Raw genomic sequence first — 16,999 nt, 5'->3', positions numbered from 1 at the left:
AGCATGCTATTTACATGCTAGAGAAAACTGGAGGTGAGTTTAATGGCGGTGCCTTTAATTCATCTGCAGGCAAATGATTACTAAACTGAATACTGTATTTATTAGACATTTTCTTTTAAATGTCTTAAGTGGGTCTGTTCCAATACACAAAAATGTCTTTTATGCTATGCTTCTAAGTTTTTATCAGATCCAAAAGCTCAAGAAATAAAGGCTGAAATGTTGACCTGATGTCTATTAATTTGTTAAAATAAGCGGCAAATGTGAAGTAATTGGCTTCAACGTTTCACAACAATTTTTTTCAGTCAAATAAAACCATTACCTTTTAAAGATCCTTTGTAGTATTAAAACTGCATAACTCAGATTAGGAAGCAAACCAAAGTGTATATCCATCGATCCATTTTCTTAGCTCTTATCCTCACGAAGGTCACGGGAGCGCCGCAGCCTATCCCAGCTGTCAACAGGGAGGAGGCGGGGTACACCCTGAATGGGTTGCCAGCCAATCGCAGGGCACATTGAGACAAACAGCCGCACTCACAATCACACCAAGGGGCAAGTTAGAGTGTCCAATAAATTTTGCATGTCTTTGGGATGACGGAGGAAACCGGAGTGCCCGGAAAAAACCCACGCAGGCACGGGGAGAACATGCAAACTCCACACAGGCGGGTCGGGGATTCCGGGACCCCAGAACTGTGAGGCCACAGCTTTCCAGCTGCTTCACCATGACACCCCAAAGTGTATACAGTAATATAGTGTCACGACCCATCGAGACAGAGGTAGGACTCAAATGCGGGAGTAGGGAGACGCAGAGGTAATTCGGGAAAAAGGGCGTAGAGAGCAGGTCCGTGGGCAGGCAGGAGTCGGTACAAAGCAGGCAGGAGTATCAAAGGAGTCGGTCGGAGAACAGGCGGAGGTCGGTACACACGGGTCGATGAGCAGAGATACGGGTGTGCTGGAACGGGGCATGAGGTGCAACGATCTGGCGCCGGACCAGTCGTCCCCATGGTCCTATATACACCGGGACCAATCAACCAGCATGAGGCGCAGGTGTGCACCTCCCATCAGCGTGGTGGGAACCGCACAGCCAGGGCTGGACCGGCAGGACCATGACATATAGTTTAATTCACTGCACAAAACCTTACCTATCTGAGTAATTACATTAAATGGATTGTAATTTTAATAATTAATCAATTACTAATGAATAAGTCTTAATTGCAGAATAATAACAAGGGGAAGAGATTGTTGTACGGACTGTAATGAAGTGTAAATATTTGTTGTTCGGAACGACTGCATTTTATTTTGAAAAGCTCTCACCTGAGATACCCTTGAACATGTCTTTGCTGCTGGAACCAAGGTCGTATTTTTTTCTTTTATTTTGAAAGATTTCACCGGGAACCAGCTCACAGGTCTTGCGTGATTTGACACATCAGGTTCGATGTCTTGGAGCGCAAAGCGCCAAGACGCACTTCATGCGGTGCGACGATAGGGAGACTTTATTCTCACAAAAGTCATTTCTAGACACTGAGAAAAAGCGTAGAAGTGTTAATTTATTAACAATACAGGTCAGTCAGTTCAGTCTCCTTTTTTTCATTCTTTCATCCTTCCTTATTTTATTTCCTGATTTCTCGAGTTCTTGAGTTCTTTCTCCCTCTTTCTCTCCCTTTTCCTTTCTTTGTGTCTTTCTTTCTTCTCCCGCTTTCTTTCCTTCTTTTCTCTTTTCCTCTCCTTCCTTCTTTTTCTCTCTTCTTTCCTTTCTTTCTTCCTTTCTCTTCGGGTGCACTCGGCGACGTTCACCGGTTGCGGACTTCGGACTGCGCCTGGATTGGGATGGACCTCCGGAGGTGTGCGCGTCCCCGGGGTGCCAGGAGACATCTGCAAGCTTAGGTAATGAAAAAAAAAAAAAAAAAAAAAAAAAAGAGAAAAAAAAGGAATACATGAGCTATCCCTTTTTTTCTTGTTTTTGTGTCGAGCAGGTTACTTTTGCTATTATTATTATTGTTATTATCAACGATTGTGGTTTGCCTCGTATTACAGAAGTTACACAAATGAAGCCTCCTTTGTCCATTGCCCATGTATCTTGTGATCCTCATACAGTAGATTCCATTATGTAATTTCTTCCGATTATTATACTATTAGTCGTTGTGTCTTTCAGGAAGCGTGGTCGTCTAGGTATTTACGCCGCGGAAACCACATTAAGCATCAAATTGCTAAATTATCATCAGACGAGGAACGAACCCTCTTGCCCAAAGAGGTTTTGTTGTCACCCAAATCAAAATAACCGGCCTTTCTGCCAGTCAGCAGGATTGTGCAGAAAGTGCTGCTTTCCGCTCAAATTTCTCTAGCAGACACGCACAGTGGGAACGTGTTTGAGTTAATTCAGTCTTAACATGGACAGACACAAACAGCATTTTTTTTTGGGCCCATTAATGTCTAAGTTACTTTATTAATTAATTACTAAGTGGATGGGAGCAGAAGTTGTGACATGAAACATGGCACTGATTATCCTGCTGAACTCTGCATTAATACTGTAGTTCTCAAAGTCAGGTATAAGTACCACTAGGGTATGTGGGCACTTTTTGGCAGTACGCGAAAGAAGCAATGGATCAAATGTTCAATTTTTTTTTCAATTGAGTCCATTACACTTGTAGGTACAGTTGAGTTTCATTAATCCTTGACATTAAATACATTCGCATTTGCAGTGGTTTGTTTTAAAAATAGATTCAAATACAATATTCAGTTCACTTTTATTTTCCTCGACTTTAGCAGCGTGAATTTTTCTCACTGCGCACAGTGTCTGACCATAATGTTAAATATGCATTTTATGACCAAAACTTGTGCCTATTTTTGATGAGCACTTGGGTCTGCTCCTCGCCTACGAGCCACCGAATTTTAGGTTAAATATTTTCCAAGATGATGCTTGGGTGTAAAATGTTGGAGAACCACTGCATTAATGTATAGATTAGCCTGACTTAAATGTTTGTCCGGGACCAGCTGTGAGGACACATCTGAGTCTCATTTCTACCAGAGATTTATGACGATGGCGCTTAATGAAACCAGTACATTCGATTTAAAATGCAATTTTTAAGAAAATGAAAGTCTCAAAAAGTACTAGAGGCACAATTTTTAAAGTTAATCTGTTATTTGCAAATAAGTCAAACTCTTTACTGCATAAGATGTCATGGTACGTGGAGAGAAGGTATCTTGCAATCACGCCAGTACCTTTTCGACAATATGGTATACTGCATCTAAATCAGCTTGGAACTTGCCTCTGTGTTATTGACACAAAGCCAATTGTCAAAAAGGATCTGTGACCACATATTATTTCAAGTACCACAATATCGTGTGCTTGGAAAAGGAGCATTCGTCATTTAGCAACGTCGCACACATGAACACAACATCTGTTCTACCTACAAGATAAATTACAGTGACGAATACAACTGTTCTTTTGATAAGTACAAATAAATGATTTAGCTCTCCTTGTCGAGGGCGTTTGTTGAAGATTCAGGACCTCAGCTTCGTTTTTTTACTGCAGCTAAAAATCACAGATTGCAACGGGAACAATGGAACTATCAACACAAATTCAGTTACATACAGTGAAGAATAGAACAAATATACCTTTGATCTGCCATGTCCATTTGGACTTTTGCTTCCTTGCTTTACGCCACAAAGCTCATGCAGTCAAAAGTTTCCTAGAGGACCATCGAGGACCTCTTAACGTGATTCCATGTGACATCATCTCATGAGGAGATTTGTTCCGGAAGCTTTAATGACAGAGAGTGACGTCGCCTTAACTGTGTGACATGAAGTACATGTCACCTTAACCCCACCACAAATTCTCCTATATGTCATTGCTGTACTGTACCTTGATTTACAGTATGTGTGCCCCAAGTTAAAAGCTTTTGTGGTACAAGCTGGGACTTCTTTTTTTTTTTTTTTTTTTTTTTTAGAGAGATTTTATGTTGCTAGCCGAAATTTGAGTTATATGTGAGAGTATGAGCAACATTTGTTGATGCACTTTAAAATGTTTATTGACTGTGAACGTGTACTTATTTTCACTCGATATTTAAAAAAAAAAATACAATGCAGCGATTCATTAAATACGTAGTACAAACACAATTTAGCGTTTTTTTGGGGTCTAGGAGGGATAGAATGGACAAATGGCATTTCAATGCATTTTAATGGGAAATATTAGTTTGACATATGAGCCAAATTTATAAATCGGGTAGCAACCTAATGAGATATCAATGATGATGTTGAAGTGAATGTATAAGTGCCGTAATGTGACACAGTTGATGAATGATTTGTCACGATTGGAGGAGCTGGTGGTGTTGTGCCTCCTTTTTTGTCTGGTTCAACACTATTACGTCCTCACTTGTATATTTTCAGATAATTTTTCTTTGCTATTTATGCTTGACACCACAAGTTCAACATACGTAATGATGGCAGATGACGCACTTGAACACTTGGCAGTCACTCCTGATGGGGTTTTGTACAGTGGCTCGGAAGTGCAAAACAATGAAACAAATTGTGAAACACAAAATGCACAAAAAGGGAAACATTTTTACAGTTCAGAAAACAAATGAACAAAACATAAAAGGCTTTTAAATTTCAGTCAACAGCTAGTCCTTTATTTGTCCTCCGCTTCCGGTGATGGTTGCTAGTACGTAGTTGGTTAGCAATTCTAATTCACTCAATACAGATGCAGCGGTTTTATCAGTAAACTGTTGTTCTAGCTTTTCTGCATAATTTCTCTTTGCGATGTAAATTTTCCTTTGTCAGCTGGTTTGTGGCCTGATTGTAAAGAGCTCTGTCCCCACCGCAATGGCTGCCCTCTTCAGCCTCGCGAAGTTGGCAAAGATTGGCAGAGAACCAGGGCTTGTTGTTAGCAATACATACAATTTGTTGGTACACACACGTTCACAGAAGCTCGAGAAATAATAATAATGATAGTGTACATCCATCCATTTTCTTAGCCGCTTAGCCTCACATGGGTTGCGGGGAGTGCTGGAGCCTATCACAGCTGTCAACGGGCAGCAAGCAGGGTACACCCGGAATTGGTTGCCAGCCAATCGCAGGGCACATCGAGACAAACAGCCACCCTCACACCTCGGTGCAATTTAGAGTGTCCAATTAATGTTGCATGTTTTTAGGATGTGGGAGAAAACCCACACAGGCATGGGGAGAACATGTAAACTCCACACAGGCGGGTCCGGGATTGAAGCCGAGACCTCAGAACTGTGAGGCCAACGCTTTACCAGCTGAGCCAACGCACCGCCCAGTTCATCCAAGGTCCCAATTGAAGTTGCTATGATCTCTGCAGTGTAAACAGTCTTGAAGCGCCACCTTAGCTTCATCGGCCCAATTCTTTACTGTTTTCACCACAGACGAACTCAAAGCTGCGCTGTTGATAATAGCATGTTTGGACTCCTTCAGTTAAGATTCTTATGGTACCACAGTGGTCTGGAATGTTGTTTTCCCTGGCAGGTTACATTGGGCTTCTTTTACTGTTTTTAGGGAATTTGTGGTTGAGTTTTTCTTTGTTAAAGTCTCCAAGATTAATGAGGGGTGAATGTGGATGCTCCCTCCCCAAGTTTGTTTACTTGGTCAGCCAGCGTTTGCAGTGCAGCGTTGGTCTAAGCTTCCTTAATGCTCCATAGACCGCAGCCGCGGCACCGGTGTGTAATTCAGAGAGAAAAAAAAACATGTGGATTTGTGAAAGTTGGTGAAAGAAAATTTGGACTAGAATCTTGAATGCTTAGCAAGTCTTCCCTTGTTTAAATAAGTTGTGTAATGTCGCCAAAGACAAGAGCATACATAGTACTAAAGATAATGTCACCAAGGGGACCACTCGGCCAGGCGCCATCTTGGTCTTCATTTTATAGTCGCATACTCCTCCAATGTGTCATTTTGCCAAACAAATAGCACGTTATGCCGAAAATGCTACACTGTTGTTCTTATTTTTTTGAATGGTGATTTTTTTTTTACCCCCCTTTGAAGTCTTGCTGACATACTTGAAATGTGAAGCTGACTAATTTGAAAATTTGCCCTGAATATTTCATATCGCTTTTCTTTTTATGATCTTGCATTTGATAGTACTACAGGACATGTATGAGGGCATCATTTGTTCTCCCTTCATTCACGTGTTCCGGTTCTGGTTGACTGATCACGCCTGGGGTCGCTTGTCACGCCTCTCTCATCAACAAGTGTAGAATGTTATTGTTTTTTTTCATTTAAAGTTCATTAGTTGTTTCTTTACGCACAGTTATCAAGAACTTGACAATTAATTGTAAATAATGTAATTGCAATTCCTTCCTGTTTGCATTATTTAAGGAAATATGACTTTGAAGTGAATATATAAAGTGACGCTTGAAAGCAAAGTGGTGTGTGTGTGTCTTGCATGCATGCATGGTGAGAGAAGGTCTGCGCTACAAACACAATTGTTTATTTAATCAACACAGACAGAGACCGGTCGCTGACGCACGCTATCCCCCTCGCACTCGTGCATGCGTGCACACACATGAACACTCAAACGTCCATTAATGGTAAAACATTAATATTTTTCTCCTCGTCCACAGTTAATCTCACCAACGTGCCTAAACAACCCAGGGAAGGAAGTCATCTACTGTGAGGCAAAAAAGTATTTGCCCTCTTCTCAAATGTATTTTTTTTGTATAGATTCAACTTTGCCCACTTTAATTAATATTTAAGATCATCGAACAAAGGTAAATATCGGAAAGTGAAATACTATGCAGTTTTTAAATGGTGAATATACATAATCAAAGCTACATAACCCCTGTGTGATAATTAATGCCCCCCTTATTTTTTTAAGTACTGCAACAAATATTAATAAAAACAAGAATTTGAGAGGAGGCCAAAACTTTCTCATGGCACTCTATGTATGCTGCAATGGAGCGAAGAGAAGAACTCCTATTTTTCTCTTGTAGAACGTAATCCGTATTTCACCCGAAGTTGGGTGGGACAGGCTCCAGCATGTCCATGACCCTTGTGAGGATAAGCGGCTTAGAAAATGGATGGATGGATAATTTATAATCATCTTAGCGGGCAGTAACATGTGCGTAATGCAATGAAAGTTGTTACAGGAGTCACGAAACAGCTCCAAATGCAATCTATCTATCTATCTATCTATCTATCTATCTATCTATCTATCTATCTCTATCTATCTATCTATCTATCTATCATCTATCTATCTATCTATCTATCTATCTATCTATCTATCTATCTATCTATCTATCTATCTATCTATCTATCTATCTATCTATCTATATCTATCTATCTATCATCTTATTGCTCAAGGATCAAATGATTACCCGGAGAGCTATGTTTTGCTTTTTGTTTGCTTTTTTCCCAAAACTTATTCTTAGTGGTAGTTTTGCTTCGGTTATTATTATTACTTCAGATGTGGAATTGAGGCGCATTCTCATCTGTATATTAAAAAAAGACAGTTGTTGCACAAACCCCCACATCATTGGCTTTGCCAAATCACACAAGCAGAATCATTAGAAGAGAGGCAGTAGGTGGGTTGTACACCAGAAGGTACAGGAAATATGTATTCAAGTCCCAGCCTTTCCTTTTTCTCAAAGATACTGCAGATAGTTGTTCAAGGTTTATACTGTTTTAACTTCTTTACACAGTGACAATAACTAATTTTAAAACTTGGAGATAGCGAGACACTTGATTTTAGACATTATTTAACTACCTTCTTAGGAAGAGTAGAAGAGACAAGTGTGAAGGACCAGGAAGTGGCAATGATCAGCAAGGAGGAAGATCGCAAGGCATTACAAAGGATGAAAAATGGAAAGGCAGGTGGTCCTGATGACATACCGGTGGAGGTATGGAAGCAATTTGGAGAGGTGGCTGTGGAGTTTTTGACTAACTTATTCAACAATACTAGCGGGTGAGAAGACGCCTGAAGAATGGAGGAAAAGTGTTCTAGTTCCCATTTTTAAGAGTTAAAGGAATATAAGAGTTTGAGCTTAAAGTAGTTCATTAGATGTTGCTACATCCTGTGTATGAAAGTGTGAGACTGTAAAGTGCTGAGTTTGTGACTGGTGGAACGAAACAGGGTACGTGGTGCAAGAATGGAATGTTTTACAACAGACGGTGCTAACTGCAAAGAGGATGCGGAGACGACAGGACTCAGAGGCAGTTGGTGGAAAAACTGCTGTCAGGAAACCACCACCAGGAGGAGCCAGCACGCGAGTCTGCAGGGGAGGAGTCGGGCCAACATCCGGCGGACCAAAGGAGACCAATGATAGAGCGCCAAGGATACCTGCAGGAGACTCAGAACCAATAGTGAATCAGTAGATTGTACTTTAAAATTGTTCTGGGAAACTCGGATGTAGAGGGAACAGAGACGTACAGGGTTGTTATGAGAGGGACCCGAGACCCAGGTGTGTGTTGAAGGAATAAATCCACTCGTGTGTGAAAATGCCGGCTTCCTGATACCTTTCTATTGCAGAACGAGCGCGCGTATTGTTGGATGAGTGGCAGTTGGGTAAGGTCACAAATTGGAGTCAGATTACTAACTTAAGTTTATGATGATTTAGAAATATAAAGTTCCAAGAGAGTAAAGGGGATGTTCAGAGTTGTGGGAATTATAGAGGAATAAAGTTGATGAGCCACACAATGAAGTTATGGGAAAGAGTAGTGGAGGGAAGATTCAGGACAGCAGTAAGCATCTGGAAGCAACAGTATGGTTTCATGCCTAGAAAGAGTAGCACAGGTGCATTATTTGCCTTGAGGATGCTTGTGGAAAAGTACAGAGAAGGTCAGAAGGAGCTACATTGTGTCTTTGTGGATCTAGAGAAAGCCTATGACAGAGTACCAAGAGAGGAACTGTGGTAGTGCATGCGTAAGTCTGGTGTGGCAGAGAAATATGTTAGAATAGCACAGGACATGTATGAGGGCAGGAGAACAATCGTGAGGTGTGCCGTAGGTGTGACAGAAGAATTTAAGGTGGAGGTGAGACTGGATCAGGGATCAGCTCTGAGCCCCTTCCTGTGGTAATGGATAGGCTGACAGATGAGGTTAGACTGAAATCCCCTTGGACCATAATGTTCGCAGATGATATTGTGATATGCAGTGAAAGCAGGAACAAAGTGGAGGAACAATTAGAAAAATAGAGGCATGCATTGCAAAGGAGAGGAGTGAAGATTAACCAAAGTAAAACAGAATATATGTGCGTGAATGAGAGGTGTGGAGAGGGAAGTGTGAGGCTACAGGGGGAAGGGATAGCAAGGGTGGACGACTTCAAATACTTGGGGTCAACAATCCAGAGCAATGGTGAGTGTGGTAAGGAAGTGAAGAAACGGGTCCAAGCGAGTTGGAACAGCTGGCGAAAGGTGTCTGGTGTGTTATGTGACAGAAGAGTCTCTGCTAGGATGAAGGGCAAAGTTCATAAAATAGTGGTGTGGCCGGCCAGGATGTACAAATTAGAGACGGTGGCACTGAAGAAACAACAGGAAGCAGAACTGGAGGTGGCAGAAATGAAAATGTTGAGGTTCTCGCTCGGAGTGAGCAGGTTGGATAGGATTAGAAATGAGCTCATTAGAGGGAAAGCCAAAGTCAATGTTTTGGAGACAAGGGTCGAGAGAGCAGACTTCAATGGTTTGGACATTTCCAAAGGCAAGAGAGTGAGTGCATTGTTACAGTGGTGCTGAAGATGAAGCTGCCAGGCAAAAGAGCGAGAGGAAGACCAAAGAAAAGGTTGATGAATGTTGTGAGAGAGGACATGAGGACAGTGGGTGTTTTAGAGGAAAATGCACGAAATGATGATGTTGAGGTTCTCGCTAGGAGTGAACAGGTGTGATAAGATTAGAAATGAGCTCATTAGAGGGACACCCAAAGTTGGATGGTTTGGAGACAAGATTCGAGAGAGCAGACTTCGATGGTATGGACATGTTCAGAGGCAAGAGAGTGAGTATATTGGTAGAAGGCTGCTGAGGATGGAGCTCCCAGGCAAAAGAGCGAGAGGAAGACCAAAGAAAAGGTTGATGGATGTTGTGAGGGAAGACATGAGGGCAGTGGATGTTAGAGAGGAAGATGCATGAGATAGACTTAGATGGAATAAGATAACACTCTGTGGCGACCCGAACGAGACAAGCCGAAAGGAAAAGAAGAATAAGAAGAAGTTAACTTCTTTTTACACTTGCCTGACCATCAATAACTGCATGTATGACACCCAAACAGATTTGTGTCCATTATTTCTGAAAACAATACTTGTTTCAAATTTGGAGAGCAAGCGACATCTTGGAATGAGTTGTTAAAATCCATTTTGACTGTCTACATCATTTACATGCTGGAAATCTATTTGCAGCAAAATCCCGTCTTGAATTATATCATCCAATTAAAATACATTTTAAATGCTACAAATTACTGTTCATCATTTGTGTTTTAGCTGACGTTGAGGATTTTGTTTCCAGTAGTTACTTTGTACTTTCTTTCAAATCTGAATGACTGAGTAAACTTGTTCACTGTGTTCAGTGTTGCGCAATGACTGTTCCGTTTCCCCTCCGTAATATACAATGTACTGTAATACCGTCCCCTAATGCCTGTATGCACGTAGCACTACCCCCCCAAAAAACCTTCCTTTGTAATGTAGACGAAGCTGTGCATTTGAACGTGTGATGTTTATGCATGTGTAAGCCGTTAGTTTGTCACTAAACCAGACTAATCTATTCTTTATGCTGCTCACAACCATTTTTGACTGCCAATGAAATGGAAAAGATGGAAATGCTCCGTCACCTTCATTAAGCGCCTGCATCATCTCTCACTTCACCTTTTCCTGCATCTGAATCTCTCATCTATCCTGCTCGCTCTATAACGCAGATCATCCTCACTGCCTGATGAGGAATGGCGTCACTCGCATTTGAGAAGAGAACCATTTCTTTATCCTCGACTACATCTCTCAGCTCCTGTCACCTTTCTGACATTTGCTTGTCAAATCTCCTCATTCTTTAGCCCTCAACATGCTTTTATGTTCTTGAAGCAAAATTGATATTGAAGCTGCTTGTACTCTCCAGCCTCTGCTTTATGCGGGTGATTTGCTTTCCACTCTTTCCCCTTGATACCCACTCAAATCATCCCACTGCAGGTTCACAGTACCTTAAAAACTGTTTTGGAGTGAGGAAGGATACATGAGAATTCTCACAGATCATAATGTCCAAGTCTTGGACCGAAATAGATGGGCTAGTGCTGTGAAAACAATGAACAAGTCACAGAAACTAATTGCCCATGTGGAGTAGCTGATGCAAATGAGAGGAAAGAAGTGGCATAAATTGATCAAAAGTTCACTTCAAAAGTGTAGATGTTTGCTTTTGAGGGGCCGTGTAGAATCCCAGAACATAATAACTTCCCATAATGTCGTATTAACCCCTAACCTAATACATTTTACCTTTTTAAAAATCTTACAGGGTTAAGGTCATTGTGACTCATATTGCCAACAGACCAACAGCCTCGACTCCTTTTTAATAAGGATTAAATATGTTTTAAAACATGCTAATTACATTTAAGTTGGCGTTACAACTACATCGCCGCTCTACCAATATCACGAAAAGTGAGAGAAACACATGAAAAAAAAAACTGTCCTCTCATGACTTTGATTAATAAAAAGTGAGTCAGGTGGGAAGATGCTCGTATTTTAATGAACAAAATTGGAAAAGTATCATAGAGGCAGTCATAAATGATCAATGTTCTAACTTTGTTCCTCAAGTCTTGTGCAACTAAAATACGAGACTCGAGCAACCTGAACGAATTACACTTCTGACGTGTGTAAATGTTACATTGTTTGGGATTAATATTGCGATCTATTTTGTGGCGTTTGTAGAACTCTTCGCTATGCCAATTTCTCTTTTGTTAGGTAGCAAGATGAGTTCAGTTCTTTGCCAGCATGCAGCGTGTTCAAAATGTTGTTCGCAAGTCAAAGCCAAAAATTGCCTGAACGACAGCTCTTATCTTGAAAAACTCATAAATTGGATCGCTGGTATCTCAAGGCGCTGCCGAAATTCACAAGGTCGAGATTATATGAACACGGAGCACTTCTGTGCTGTAGTGGATTAAGCAGTATAATTAGTTTTCATAGAAATGGCCATTATGAACTGAAAGATTATGAACACAATTTATATGGAATATTTTGTTTATGTTAACAACCTATCCCAGTAATATGTTGCTTATAACATAGTCAATACTTTTTATTGCATTCCATGCGAGCGTAGCCTTGGAAAGGCAGAGGACGACTGCAACTTCAACCAAAAGCTGAACTTATTTGGATCTCTTTCAGCAACGCCGTGTGAAAGAATCTGACTCAGAACTGTTTGAAAAATGCCTGCAAGAATGAATCACTGATGACGAATTATCTCTCCTTTCAGCCAGCTGCATTTCTCCCCTCTGATCTCGTCGTTGTGAAGACTTTTAAGAGGTCTATTTGATCCCTGACCGCGATTGTATGAACGGCCATAATAGCTATTTCACTTACATACTGGAACCTCACAGTGAGGACCTGCTGTGAATATTAATTACAGGTGTTATAAGAAATACTCCAATAAGAGTTCATACATGTTTTTTTGGTTAAAAAGAACAGCAGAAATCTGGGAATATTTGGATTGCAGTTTTCTGGAAGAGGTTCCCTTGGTTACGTAATGGGAACATGGTAATTAGAAGCTGCCTCCAGGTTCATTCAATACAATTGATGAAGATCTTGGTCAATGGAATATTCTAAATCGTGCACATCTGACAGGGAACATCAAGTGACTAAGAGGGAGGTGTCATATTCAGTCGGTGCGGACCAGTCATGTGGGACATTTGGACAGTATCAACACATTTCTTACCGTCAATCTGGCCAACTCATGATGATCAGAATGGTAAATGGAAAATGCAGGTCATATGTACATGAAAGTGAGCATAGACAAGAGTGACAAGTACACATGGAGAGGATTTGGGTATCACTTACCACTTCATGTCTTTCAATGACTCCTGGTTAATATTTTAGTCATGCTGCCCATTGGTCGTCATGGCTCCTGTTGTTCTGACAACCATTATCTCCGCTGGACAGTGGGCATTTTTGGTAATGCTGCTAATTTCTGGTCAGGTCATTGTGAAAAGAACGAAATAGCCGGCCATTTCTGAGGGAATGTTAAATTCACAAAGAGCCGGGGAGATTCTTACAGAAACCTCAGAGAAATAATACAAAGAAAAAAAATGATTAAAAAGAGGATTGAAATGTCAGTTACATTTCCTTTCAGTTGTGGTGATGATACGGAATACATGATAAAATGCATAAAGTACTTGTAGGTGCTTTTTACAGCGACATTAAGAGTTCATTGATCAGAAAGTCACACGATGCAGTGGTAGGCTTCAGTCAGGGGAGCAGGTCGTGAATGATGACGATGATGATGATGATGATGTACAGTAATAGAGGATCAATAGAATAGCTCATCTCATCATAATAGTATGATTCTGCAATGATGATGTACTAGTAATTAAATGAGAAAATGTCTCTTTTAAAATATACAATGCAACACTGCTCTGAACAAAAAGGGTTTGATATTATACGGTCAAAATACACAAAGCCTAGAAATTATGTGCAAAATGTCCACTAGTATGGAAAGTAAACCCTCTATTGTCATTTAATTGTGTGTGTTGGTTTCCACGTGGTCTCCGGGTGGAGGCTTGGGGGCCGTGGTGCTGTGTCCTGGGTCTGTGCTCTCCTCTTCCCTCTCTCCGGGGTAGGCTCCTTTGGTCATCGCCCTTTTCTCCCTCGGGGTGTGTGGGGTCCCCGCCTGACTTGGGGCTCACGGTGGGTGTCAGCGCCTCGGTCGAGCCAGGTCTCGTGCAAACGAGGCCCGGTTTACCCTGCCCATTTGTACAATCCAGAGTACTGCTTTTGTTACATTGATGACCAGGTGTAGAGCTCAGCGACCGGCGATTTGCTCTCAAAGAACCTGCAGTCTGAGATTGAAGCCCCTGGGAGCCTGAAAAAGAGTTTTCACCCATGGAGGCAGCACATCAATACCAGGCTGCCGAATTACACTTGTCGATTAGTATGCAGATCCTTGCATGTGGTCAATGTTGCAACCCCATTGCCAAATACAAATACCTCTAAAAAGATTTACTTTAATTTCCCCCTAGATGGGCTTGGACTGTAGAAACCAGAACATGAGGTTGAACCCAAAATGCACGACGAGGACACTTGAACAGGCTTGAGCTGTCTAATTTGAAAAGCCGGGTGGACCTGCAGCGACTTCAGGAGTTTTAATTTCATCGTGACTGGATTGATTACCTTTGTAATCGGTCACCGACCGACAAACCTGGGAGCGAGCTACTGTGATTCCACTCTGAGAGGTTGGCCCATAACAGACAGCCAGACTCGGTGACCCACCCTGTAGACTGGCGCCCTCTCACGGTCTTCTGCTGCCTTATAGGAGAGCCCCTTGCGCTGTAGCATCTGTCGGGCTAGCTCCCAGGGTCCCTTGCAGAGTATCACAACGGCCAATGCAGACGGCACCGACGAGTTTACGGGCGGGAAGAGCAAGAGTGGATAATCGTGTGAGAGGTGAAAGGGGAACATGCCAGTGGACGCTGAGGGAAGAGAGAGTTAGGGTCCATGTGCTGGGCAGATCGTTCTGTCATGGCCAGAACACGAGGCTGAACCCAAAATGCACGACTCACAAGACCAGGTACAGTTTGGGAAACATCTTTATTCAGTCCAAGGTTGAAACACAGGCAGGCAGTCCAAAGAAGCAGGAGTAACAAAATCAGTCGGCGTGAAGGCGGAGTCACAAGGGTAGTAAGGACATAGGCAAAGGGTTGTGGGAATGTGACATAGGAGTACAATGATATGGCAAGGACCGGACCGCACGTGTGGAAATATATATATATGGACCGTAATCATCAAAACGGGACGCAGGTGAGCGCATCTGCTCATCGGAGTAGGTGCGTGCTGCATCGGGAACAGACACGCCCTTGACACTGTACAAGCAATTTGAAAGTCACATTTCCAAAGCCTTCAAAATAGTAATCGGCAAAAAGATTAATTGGTGATTGTTCAATTTGACAATCCTGAAAGGTATGAATCTCAGTAAAAGAAGGGCACACAGTAATACTTTCAACATATATATATATATATACAATATTGGTCTACCAATATTATATAACAGTGGTAGTGGAGATTATAGCTTGACAGAAAAGGATGGCGGTGTGTAAGATGACTCTGATGGTGGACGGGAAGGTTAAGAAGACAAAGGCGAAGCAGAGAACCGTGTGGTGGAAGCTGAGACAGGAAAAATGTTGCGTAGCTTTTTTTTTTTTTTTTTTTTTTTAAGATGAGGTGAGACAGGGTGTCAGTGGGCAGGAAGCACTTCCAGAATACTTGACTACTACATCCAAGGTGATCAGAGAGACAGGCAAGAGAGGACTGGGTCTATCTTCTGGCAGGAAAGGAGAGAAATAGATTTGGTGGTGGGAACAAAAGTACAATACAGGAAACTATACAAGGAAAGATGTTGGCTACTGGAAGAAGCAGGACAAAGTGAGAAACAAAAATACATGGAGTTGTGATGTAGGGCAAAGGTAGAGGTGGCAAAGGCCCAACACTGAAACACTGATAACCAGTTCAATGTGTACCCCGGCTCCTGCCTGAAGATCACACAACCCTTGTGAGGATAAGCAGATCAGATAATAGATGCATCTTTCTTAGTGTCCTGTATTGTCTTCTCTTCTCTTAATCAGTTGTCTTTCACTGTCTTTCTCTTTTTTTTCCCATCACTCCATTTCAAACTTTGTTCTGTCCAAGTGATGTTCAATAAATATCCACCAGAATACAAAGAACCACAGTGGGATCTTAAAAAAAGCCCCCTGTGGCACAGCATAACTGTTCCGGCGTAAAGAGATATTGGTTCTACGTTCTGGTTCTTCTAGCAGCTGAACGGGACAAAAAATAAATAAAGAAGATAAACATTGACAATACACGATTATACCTTTCTATGGTACCACTGACTCGCATTATAAATCATATTTTTCAATACACAGTAAACCTTGTGTGTGATAATGTTTTCCCCATGAATACTGCTTTAATCCAGGCTTTGGGTGTGAAAGATCATATATATATGGGTGGACAGGTGTGTTTATGCAGCTAACGACTTCACCCAATGCATCTGATTTAGGATAATACATGGAGTGGAGGTGGAATTTTAAAGGCGGAGTCACGGGTCTTTGAGGGTCAGAATTCTAGCTGATAGGTTAAAAAAAATCATACATTGTGATTTCTGGATTTTTCTTTTTAGATTATCCCTCTCACAGTGGACTTGCATCTACGATGAAAATTTCAGACCCCTCCATGATTTCTAAGTGGGAGAACTTGCAATATAGCAGGGTGTTCAAATACTTATTTTCTTCACTGTATCTCTCTACCCTGTGATCACATATCATCAGCGTGTGTCCTGTCTGTCATGCATTACTGAACGTAGTCACACGTGTGACAACTCCAAACATGGGGGAGACAACAGTGTTTGTTATTATGATGTATATTTATTCTGTGTGTGTGTGGCTTCGTGGGCATGTGTGTATTGTTTCTACATACACAGGTTCACACAAGTTCTTTATTAGACCATTGTGGTACCCATATGAAAACAGATGTTTTCATGTTGGACACAAACCCCAAACTGCGTAGAAGACATCCATCCATCCATTTTCTTAGCTGCTTATCCTCACAAGGGTCGCAGGGAGTGCTGGAGCCTATCCCAGCTGTCAACAGGCAGGAGGTGGGATACATCCTGAACTGGTTGCCAGCCAATTGACCCCTCCGTACAGGCCACTTAACCATGCCTCCTGAAGTGACGTCACGCCACGTGCGCTGATGTCAGACAAACAATTAGGAAAAATATCGGCGCAGCAAGAAAGGAATAGAGCGAAACAGTCCGATTTACCGGCTGATTTCTCACTCGCATTCTTAGCTTACGGTGAAATATTGTTGAAAAGCAGACAGCAG

At 41.8% G+C, this 16,999-nt stretch overlaps 1 protein-coding gene across 2 annotated transcripts in view; it reads left to right on the top strand.

The window, feature by feature from the left end:
* The first annotated feature begins 1,756 nt into the window (after positions 1 to 1,756).
* Positions 1,757 to 16,999, top strand: part of gcgrb (glucagon receptor b) — a 52,568-nt gene continuing 37,325 nt past the window's right edge. For both annotated transcript variants that reach the window (XM_061830990.1, XM_061830989.1), the window contains exon 1: positions 1,757 to 1,881. The gene's annotated coding sequence lies outside the window, so the exon portion shown is untranslated. The remainder of the gene's footprint in view (positions 1,882 to 16,999) is intronic.

Source organism: Syngnathoides biaculeatus, chromosome 9 (genome assembly GCF_019802595.1).
Source record: "Syngnathoides biaculeatus isolate LvHL_M chromosome 9, ASM1980259v1, whole genome shotgun sequence".
NCBI classification, from domain to species: domain Eukaryota; kingdom Metazoa; phylum Chordata; class Actinopteri; order Syngnathiformes; family Syngnathidae; genus Syngnathoides; species Syngnathoides biaculeatus.
Note: the sequence above shows the minus strand (reverse complement) of the source record. Positions and strands in the feature narration are given on the sequence as shown.